This window comes from Mandrillus leucophaeus, unplaced genomic scaffold, assembly GCF_000951045.1.
Source record: "Mandrillus leucophaeus isolate KB7577 unplaced genomic scaffold, Mleu.le_1.0 Scaffold986, whole genome shotgun sequence".
Lineage (NCBI taxonomy): Eukaryota > Metazoa > Chordata > Mammalia > Primates > Cercopithecidae > Mandrillus > Mandrillus leucophaeus.
Genome location: NW_012110763.1, coordinates 259,701 through 270,627, shown reverse-complemented (window position 1 = coordinate 270,627; position 10,927 = coordinate 259,701).

The following is a 10,927-nucleotide window of genomic DNA, read 5'->3' as shown; positions in this document are numbered from 1 at the left end:
CCTCGCCCGGCTAGTTTTTTGTATTTTTAGTAGAGACGGGGTTTCACCATGTTAGCCAGGATGGTCTCGATCTCCTGACCTCGGGATCCGCCCGTCTCGGCCTCCCAAAGTGCTGGGATTACAGGCTTGAGCCACCGCGCCCGGCCCGAAAATATTTTTATTTTAATAGCTTCTCATTTAGCAGCAGGGTTTCCAGTAACGAATCCATTAAGTTTGGGAACAGGGGGATACTCCTGCCCACTTGTCCATCCACACATATGGATGTGAGACACCTAGGGTCCCTGCTGTGCACACATACGGACAAGCTATGCAACTTTAGTCATCAAATCCAGGTGGATATGACCTGAGCCACATGTCAACTTTTTACTGATACCAAAACAGCGACATTGAGGAATGTTTCTTAGAAAGAGCAGACCCTTCTCCATGCGGCCATGCTGGGGCATGTATGAGGGGTGGGGATAGTGATCTCTGGGGCTGGGTGTTACAAAGGGAGGGCCAACCCTGCAGCCAGCAGAAGGGGAAGATTGCAGAGCCCCAGAGGTCAGATGCTGGGAGGAGCTCAGCTCCCAGGAGCAGCAGATGCCTCGAGGGCAGGCCATGGTGGGGGTCGGTGGGGGGGCGGGGAGGTGACGCCTGCGTGGGTGGATCCCGGGAGTGGCTGCTGTGGCCCTGGGAACTTCCTGAGCTGGGTTCAGGTACTGGAGTCGGGAGGAGAAGGAAGGGCCAAGGCCACTCGCCTTTAGTCAACCCAGAAGAAGCCCGTGTGACCCCGTGATCCCTTTAGGTTTTTCCTTCCCTGCTTTCTCTGGTGATCCAGGCTTTCCTCTCTGCCCACAGTCCTCCACAGACCAGGCAGCGGTGACCTGAGCCCCCAGACCTTGTGCTTTGGGCTGAGTCCTTCTCGTAGCTGTGGTCTTCCCTGGGGAGAAGGTTGCCCAGGAGTCGTACCTGGATTCTGAGGATGAATGTGATCTCAGCCAGGTCACCTTAGTTCTCTGGGCCTTAGTTTCCTCATCCGTGACATGGGGTCAGTCTCTTCCCTGCCCCCTCAGGCCTGTCATGAGGGTCAGGGGAAGGAGCTTGTGGAAGCCCCTTGATGGAGGGAGCTGCTGTAACCACCGTGTCCCAGCGCATGTAAGGCTATAGTTGTCAGCCGGGATCTAGAAGCCTCACTGCTGCCCTTCCTTCCTGCAGCATCGGCTGCCACCACCAGAATCGGGCGGCACCATGCTGCACTTGTCCCCAGCCAGTGGCACCTAGGCGCTGAGCTAGAAGCTTTTGTAAACATCTTCTTCCCTAGCCACCTCCCTGTATTCACACGCCCCTCAGCACAGCATCTCCCCAGTGTAGACCAAGTGGGGCTCGCTCAGCACGGCCACGGTACAGACGGTTTAGGAAGGCAGGAGGGGATCTGTCTTCCACTCCCCACACAGCCCTCTTGTTGTCCCTCCTCCCTCGGCTCCCCCGTCCAGGCTCTGGGGGTCGAGTGAGGGCCTGGCTGTCCTGCAGAGACCTTGCCAACCCACTCACCAGCCGGTGTAGCAGAAGGTGGCATGGAAGCCCAGGAAGGTAGACAAGAAGGTGATGCCTTAGCTCCAGGACGGTGAAGAACAGCAGCAGCGCTGAGAGACTCTTCCAGGGTACCTGCGAAACCAGGGTGCAAAACCTGCAAAAACTGGGCAGTTTTATAGGCCAGCCAGTCCTGGACTCGGTCTGCAGACTCTGACCAAGGAGATGGATAAAAGAAGGGAAACTTGCTAGAAGGGGAGTGTCCTGTCATCTAGTAAGCACCTGTTATGTGCTTATTTTAATCTTAGTTGCCTAATTAGATAGGTACTCTGATTAGCCCCATTTCACAGAGGATGAAACGGAGGTTCAGAAAAATTGAGGTACTTGTCCAAAGTCACACAGCTGGTAAGTGAGAGCTGGGATTCAGACCCGTCCAATTCCAAGACCCATGCGGTCAACCATTCAGACTGACATCCAGCAGCAAAAAAGTACAGAAAGGTCAAGTAAGAAAATACATTTCTTACTTGAAAAGCATGTATTTGGCAGTAAGCTACTGGCAACCACCCCAGGAGGGCTTGAGGTCTGTGGAGATGGGAGAGGAGGAGATGGAGTCCATAGGAGATCGTTGCTGTGAAAGGGCAGAGAGGGGAGACCCCAGTCAGAGAGGTACACGGGGTTTCCGGGACTTGAGTTTCTGGAGCCAGAGGAGAGGGAGAAGCATGGATGGAGGAGAGAACAGCCGGGGAAGGTGAACACAGTGGACTAGGGTCATGGGGGCCTAGGAGGAATGATTTATCCTCTACCGATAAGGAAAGCGCGGAGAGGGGCTGAGTGAAGGTCAGTTACATGTGAGGTCACGGCCAGGAAGTTGAGTCTTGGGGCCGTTCAGGGACCCCAGGCTACAGGGGAGGGTCAGGGATTCTGGGGCAGCTGGGTCACTGAAGTGGTCAGAGTGTGGGCAGCAGTGGGCAGTGTGTCCCTCGCCCCTGCATGGTGTGTCAGACCCAACTGAAGAGAGTGTTCCTCCTTTCCTCTCTTTCCCTAGGATGTGAGCAGAGGAAACTCCTCCCCAAGTATTCCCAGCCCATTTTTGCCAAATCCAGGTCCCTGGTAGCAACCTCATGACATAACCAAATGTCTTTGAAAAGATCTGACCTCAATGGCCCCAGCCAGAAGGCAGGGCTCACTGATGAATCTTAGGTACCATCATGTTGGCAGTCTTCCTAATGTCCCCTTGACCTCTATGTTCTTAGAGGGGAATGTCCTTGGTAGGAGGCAAGGAGCTGGAATATCTTACTCCATGCAAACTATTGTTATTTTTTTAAAAACAGGGGCTCACTCTGTTGCCCAGCCTGGAGTGCAGTGGCATGATTATAGCTCACTGCAGCCTCCAACTCATGGGCTCAAGCAATCCTCCCCCTTCAGCCTCCCAAGTAGCTGGGACTACAGGCGTGCTCCACCATGCCCAGCTAATTTTTTAAAAAATATATTTTTTGTTGAGATTGAGCCTCACCATGTTGCCCAGGCTAGTCTCGAACTCCTGGGTTCAAGTGGTCCTCCTGCCTTGGCCTCCTAAAGAGCCACCACATCAGCATTCACACAGGAAACACTAGTCCAGAGGGAAGCACCTGGGACTGTCAGATCCTGGTGGCGTTCCACCTCAGGGGCTCTGGAGCTAATTGCTAAAGCACTTAAACCCTACTCCCAAAAACTGGATGTCATGGTACCTCCCTGGAGTCCCAGCCACTCAGGAGGCTGAGGCAGGAGGATCGCTGGAGCCCAGGAGTTTGAGAACAGCATGAACAACTTAGCAAGGCTCTGTCTGTATTAAAAAATAAATACATAAATCCCACTCCCCATTTTCACTTTGACAATAGAGATAAGAAGACATCTCTTGGTGGTGGTTTCTAGCATTAAATGGTACCCAAAGAGTGGATGCTGGTTCTCTGGGCCTGAGACACTCATCTGGGTATAGTTGCTGCCAGCAGCCAGCTCAACCACAAAGGCACACACTGCACAGAGGCCGGCACACATAAGCTGACCAGGTTCAGCACTGTGCCGACTTTCATCTACTAAGGAGACCGGAGCCCGCGTTACTACCCAGCTGGAAGGGGAGGGTGCTGGTTCACATGCCCTCTGTATCGTGGGCTTCCTTCGCAGGCTTTTGATCCTGGAGGAATCACTGACCTGCCCTAGGAGCCAGGAACCAGTGACCAAGGTGAGAGCATCTCTGCTCCACTTGCTGGAGCCCATGGGCCACAGAGGCTACGTCAGCCTTAATAGACAGGAGATGGATTTGTTGCAGGTGCACAGATAGCAATATGTGTGGCCACTTCTTCCTGCCGAGCCCATGGCAGACAACATCCCTCAATCCTCAGAACCCACCAGGGTCACATCGATAGAAAAGCTATTTGCCATCTTTTGTGGGTTGAACCGTATCCCCCCAAAAGATATGTTGAAGTCTTAACCCTGGTATCTGTGTATGGGATCTATTTGGAAATAGGGTCTTTGCAGATATAATCGAGTTAAGATGAGGTCATCATGGATTATGACTGGGTGTCCTTAGAATAAGGGAAGGGACACAGGGAGAACAGCCCCTGATATCAGAGGCAGAGACTGGCAGGATGTGTCTGTGAGCCAAGGGACACCAAGAGTTGCCAGCAACCACTGGAAGCTGGGACGAGGCCAGAAAGGATTCTGCCCGAGAGCCTTCGGAGAGAACTTGATCCTGCCAGCACCTTGACTTTGGGCTTCCAGCCTCCAGAATCATAGACTACATGTTTCTGTTTCCTCTTTTTTCTTTTTTCTTGAGTCGGAGTCTCACTGTTGCCCAGGCTGGAGTGCAGTGGCACGATCTCAGCTCACTGCAACCTCCACCTCCCAGGCTTAAGCAATTCTCCTGCCTCAGTCTCCCAAGTAGCTGGGATTACAGGCACCTGCCACCACGCCTGGCTAATTTTTGTATTTTTAGTAGAGGAGGGGTTTCACCACGTTGGCCAGACTGGTCTCGATCTCCTGACCTCAAGTGATCCATCTGCCTTGGCCTCCCAAAGTGCTGGGATTACAGGCATGAGCCACCAGGCCCAGCCACGTTTCTGTTGTTTTAAGCTACCCAGTGTGTGGTAATTGGTTACAGCAGCCGTAGGTTTCTAGTTTCCTCGAAACAGATGGCTCTGGTGGGGACGGAATCCCGTTTCTGAAGGCCTAACCAGGAGGTTCGGCAAATTTAATGCCATTTTGGGTCTGCATTCAACCTGTCAGATTAGGGGCAACTTGCTGAGGTCCAGGCTGTATTAGAGGCATGGAGGAGCTGTGGTAAAGGAGAGGAGACTAGAACCAGACTCAAGTTAGATACAGGAGGCTCCTAGAGGACAGGAGGATGGTCAGGAGCTCAGACCCACCAGTGGGTAGGATTGCAGACAAAGTCCCACTCCCCACTCACCCACCATCCTATGGAGAGGCTCCACAAGCATCCACTTTCATATAAGGTCTTCCAGGATAAGCTGTGCCCAAAGGTAGAAGCAATGTCTGTGAAACTCACCTGGGGAACTGTGCAGTTTGCTGAGATGACCAGGGTGGTTGCTCCTGCAACGAAGAACTGCACAGAGAGGCAGGAATGATGGTCTCAGGGAGCCCAGGGGCACCTGCCTCCTGGAAACCCTCATGCAGGGGAGGTTTGCTATGGGCATTTATGGCTTGGCACAGTGGGCCATGCACCAGGGAGTAATGGGCTTATGGGAACAGAGAAAGGCATCTAGCTCTCCCAACTGGGCTCTGCATAGGTTAGTGAGATAGGATTTTGGAAGGGGACCACTAAAGATTCCTAGGTACCTGTCGGGCGTGGTGGCTCATGCCTGCAATCCCAGCATGCTGGGAGGCCAAGGCAGGCGGATCACCTGAGGTCAGGAGTTTAAGACCAGCCTGGCCAACGTGGCAAAACCCTGTCTCTACTAAAAATACAAAAATCAGCCGGGCATGCCCAAAAGATGCCTAGGTACCCGGTCCAGTACTTTTCAAACTTGACAGAGGACATGGGCAGCCTAGGGATCTTGTTCAGCTGCAGACTGACTCAGCCCGTGTACCGCGGGGCTCCAATTCCACATTTATTTATTTATTTATTTTCAATTAATTAATTTTTTTTTTTTTGAGATGGAGTCTTGCTCTTGCTCTGTCTCCAGGCTGGGGTGCGGTGGCGCAATCTCATCTCACTGCAACCTCTGCCCCCCAGGTTCAAGCGATTCTCCTGCCTCAGCCTCCCGAGTAGCTGGGACTACAGGCATGTGTCACCACACCCAGCTAATGTTTATATTTTTAGTAGAGATGGGGTTTCACCATTGTTGGCTGGGATGCTCCTGATCTCTTGACCTTGTGATGCCACCCACCTCGGCCTCCCAAAGTGCTGGGATTACAGGCGTGAGCCACCGTGCCTGGCCTGCATTTTTTTTTTTTTTTTTTAAGAGACTGGATCTTGTTCTCTGGCCCAGGCTGGAATGCAGTGGCACCATCATAGCTCACTGCAGCCTCCAACTCCTGGGCTCAAGTGAACCTCTTGCCTCAGCCTCCTGAGTAGCTGGGACTACAGGTATGCACCACCATACCCATCTAGTTTTTCATTTTTAATTTCTTTTCCTTTTTTATATCTTGTTGCATATCAACATTTTTTATTTTTAGTAGAGACAAGGTTGTGCTATATTGCTCAGGTGGTCTCAAACTCCTGGCCTCAAGAGAGCCTCACCTCAGCCTCCCAAAGCTCTGAGATTGCAGGCCTGAGCCACTGGACCTGGCCTGAGACTCTGCATTTCTAATAAGCTCCCAGTGGATGCCAAAGATGGTCCCTGGCCCATGCTTGGAGGTGGGAGGGGCCAGCCTCTTATTTTGAAGATGGAGAAACTAAGGCTGAGAGAAGGAGGCAACCTGCCTAAGTCACAGGGCTGCTAAGTGATAGATCTGGAACTAGAAATCAAGTCCTGGGGGCTTTTGTTTCACTGTAGTGGCTGAGCCCTTGACTTGAGTGTTACCCTCAGGAGAAGCCCCCAGGGACACCACCTTTCTCCTTCTGTGGCTGCATCTATGGGGCAGAGGCCCTTTGCCACGACTCCCCCCACCACATGCTGTGAACCAGCTTCAGCTCTTTAACTGGCCGCCTCAGCAGCCCCGTGCCTCCCCTGGGCCATCCAATCCTGTGTGGGCACCTGCACGGCGTGGGCCTGGAGCTTCCCCCTCAAGCTCAGAACAGTTCCACACCCTGCCGCTTCACTCCCACTTCACAGACTCAAACGCCCTCCCAAGGGTGCAGGGAGGATCTGCAGTCCCGGTCTTTGCAGCCCTCCCTGTCTCTGGGCCACCACCAAGTGGGATCTCCAGGGTCCTCAGGAGCACTCCTGCCAGCAGGTACAAGTAAGTGGTGGGGAACTTGGTGGAGCTCGAGGAGGCAGCCAGGATGTACGTCCCCCATCCTCCCGCACCCCACTCACAGCTGATAATGATCTGCAGGGCCTGGGGGTGGAGGTGGGAGGAGGCAGAGCTAAAGCCTTGCGCCTTCTGGGGCGGGGCTGTGTCTCCCAGGGACTTGAGTGACTGGGCAGATCTCTGTGCAGATGTCTCTGCCGATAAGGATCTTAGACAAACTCCCCATCCACCTCCTTCCTTGGCAGCCAAGAAAACAGAGGCCTGGAGAGAATGATAACCTTGCCAACTTCCCTAGCCAGGGAGGGGCGGAACCAGGTCTCCCCATCCCCGGGCATGGCAGGATTGCAGAACGCTAGAAAGCTTGGGTGAGGGCCATCTCAGGCATCCAGCCCAACACATTGGTTATCTCCAAGGTGCTGGCCCCGAGGGCACTGAGCTTGCTCTGTGCACCCGAGTGTGTGCACTGAGTCATTTAGCTCTCACCACACCCACGCCTGGAGCGGCGCCCTGCTCGTGGCATTCCAGGGAGGAAGCTGGGGTCTCAGAGTGGGATCGGAGGCTGCCTCTGCCCACGTTCCCTACGCCTCCATACTGCACATGCAAGTCTCTCCTTCCAGGGCACAGGGTTGACTCAGCCTAGGCTGAAGCCCAGAAGTTTGCGGTCATTTGTTTCAAAAAGGCTTCTGTGATCCTGAGAGCAGCACTTTGACCTCGCCCTCAACACTCCACCTCTCTGACTGTCACCCGAGGGGAGTAGTGTCTTCCAGCAGGCTCTGCTCCTCCCATTGCTTTGTGCTCAATGGCAAGGTAAATGAGACCTCATTTTGGAAACTGGGGCCCAGAGCCACACATGCAGAGGATCTAGGATTCCAGTGCCTGGCTTGGCCCATGCTCTCCGCTCAGCTGTCCACATTGGCATCGGGGGGGGCCGGGCCCGGCTTTTTGCCGGCCGTTGTTGTTTTCCCCTTTGCCCAGGCCCGGTTCACTTCGGTTGGGAAGGGCTTTGTTGCGGGGTTGGGGCTTCGGAAAGGGAAGGTTCCTGTTTCCCCTGGTGGCCTTAGAGGGATGGAACCCAGCTCCTGGACACTGGCAAGGGGGACGTAGGTTTGCTTCCGTATCCTGGATTCAAGCAGTGCTTTCCTGGGCAGTGGCAGCTTCAGCCCTTTGCTGCTAATTTTCAGAGTTGGAGGCCAGGGAGGAAAACCCCAGCAGATTTGTCTGGCCTCCCTGCTGCTCCACGATCCCTCCCCTGGTATGTACCCTTGGCCCCGTAAATTCTACTGACCGCATCACTGTTGGGATTGGGAGTGGCTGTTTGGGATCTGCCCTGGGAAAGGCGTGGGTCTGTGGAGACTGGGTGGTCCACTTACTCCCAAGATGGTTGGCTGTCCCCGGAAAAAGAGCTCCTCTCTGCTGGGTGGGCATTGCTCAGGGTCTCAGCCTGCCAGGGTGTCTCCTCTGGGCTCTGCCGTGGCACCCCTGGGGTTTCGGAAGGAGGGACCCTCACTGATTGCTGCTGCCCTGTCAGAGCTGGCTTCAGGAGGCAGGTGGACTGTGGGCTGGGCTGCCTCAAGTCTCCTGGAGGGAGCTGGAGCCTGAGTCTTGCTTTTGACATTTCAGACACCTGCAGCACACACAACCGGGGTCCCAGGATGAGGAGGAACATTCGCAGGCAGATCCCCATTTCCTGGGTCTCAGTTTTCCCATCTGAAAAGTAAAGCTACGTCACCAGGAGGAGTGACTGGTAAAACACGGATTGTGTGTAATTCTTAGCAGCTAAAAGCAAAGGTCAGGATGTCCACAGAGAGCAACACGATGGATCTTCGACACAGGGCTGAGAGGGGGAAAAACAGAACCCAAATGAGACAAAACGATACCATATACACAAGTTAAATATGTGCACACTAACATCCTGTAACATGACATGCATTAAAACACGCTGAAGTTCTTACCTGGGGCTGGAAGGCTGTGGGGAATGGAAGTAAAAGGGAGTTAATGAGACAGAGGTAAGGGAAGAAGTTTGGACCTGGTGACAACCACTACAACCTCATGCTTACCAGCACGAATTTATAATTTGGTATGCCCAATCTCCATTTCACTCTTGTGCTAACTGAGGACCAGAGAGGTTAAGTATCTTACTTGGATCACACAGTTAATAAATAGTGGAGCTGGGATCTGAATCCAAGACAGCTGACTAGAAAACCTGGGTTTTTCCTGCTTTCTGATGCATCTCCCCCTTGTCTCCCAGGCCATTCCCTTCCAGTCTGCCAGGCTAGTTAATAACACCACCAACTCCACAGCCTACACCTGTCTGTATGGCTTGTTACCACTTACCTAGAGTCTTCACACATGGTCCTGTGCTTAATTACTAAGCCTCCTGTGTGACGAGGCCCGGGAGCAACCCTCCAGTTGGCTCAGGTCAGAGAGGCTATTAATAGTTGGGCCTGTATTGTATTGGAACCTATGGCTTCTGACTCTTGTCCAGTGTTCATCCCGCTGCCTCATGCTGCCTCCCCTAAGCAAAAGTGAGAGACGTTAAAAGGAAAATAAAAAGTAACACAAAACCAAAAAACCAAAAACATGCCTCAAATTCCAAGTGAACTCAGGAATAGAGAGCTGGGAGGACCCTGGGATCCTAAGGCCTGAAGCTCTCGGCCTTCACCTGGTCAGGGGGCTCTCTGTCCAGCAGCCTGGACACGTCTTCACCTCTCCTGATGTCCCTCCTTCTCTGCCTTCCCAAGCACCTGCTCTGCCAATCGTACACTTGCTCCTGCAGCCCCCACAATCGTAGAAGCCAATTCCTTGCAGTGAGTCTTAGTCTATATGTCCCCCTGATGCTGTTTCTCTGGGGGAACACTAACTGATAAGAGCGTCCAGCACCTGGCAGGGGCCTGACCCACGGGGGGAGGGGGCAATCTGCTCCCGAACGGATGCAAGGCAATCAGACCGTGTGGAAGGAAGTGAGGAGGTGGGGAGGAAGTGATCACAGCCATCGGGTGGTGAGGGTCAGGCTAAGGGTTTTGGCCTGGGAAGAGCTAAGTCTCTGTGCAGAAGAAATGTCAGGGGCAGGGCAGCTCAGACACCCGCAGGCCTCCTCTCACACAGCTTCTCCTTTTGGCCATGCCCCGTATTCCAGATTAGGTCCCCCATCACATTCTCTCATAACGCCCCTCAATTTCCCTTTATGGTAGTTATACGTTCTCAGATGCGATCGTTGGATTAGTGCCTTCCTCCGCCACCACAGTCTGAGCTCTGAGAGGCTGGGGTTTGCTCATGGTGGTTTGCCCCTGGACGTAGCATTGTAGGGACTCAGTCTTTACCTGTGGAATGAATGAAGGAATAAATGAGTGCAATGCCGTCCTGCCTCCATGACCTGCCTTAAGGTCATGGAGATGGAGAAGGAAGAGGGTGTGACTTTGGGGTTTCTTTAAGGCTCCTGGGGTGGGGTTGGGATTAGAGTTTGCAGAATGATCTCATAGGCTAGGGGAGATGATAAATTTGGGAGCCAGGAACTCAGGGTGCTAGATGAGATAGGAGTTGCCCTTGTTCCTGCTCTGAGGCTCCTAGGAAAGCAGGTGGGGCAGGCTGGGGAAGGATGTCATGGGCAGTGCAGCGATAGCTCAAGACTGGGTTCTAGCCTCATGTCCATGAAAGGTCTGCCGGTGACTTCAGTAAGCTCCTTCTGGGCCAAGTTTCTCCATCTGTTCCATGATGGGTTTGGTGAGATGATCCTCAAAGATTCTTCCAACACCAGAGTTCAACGAGATTAGGAAGTAGAATTCTAGGTTCAAGGGCCACGGTAAACTTTTAATCTCAACTGCAGAATGCAAACCCTTCCACTTCCCTTCTGTAGAGTGCAGTGAAGAGATCGACTTTCTTTGTTTTCTAGACTTCAGTCCTTCAAGATCTAACTTTATGACTTTATTTTTTAATTTTTAAATTTTTATTTATTTATTTATTTTTATAGAGACAGAGTTTCACTCTTATTGCCCAGGCTGGAGTACAATGG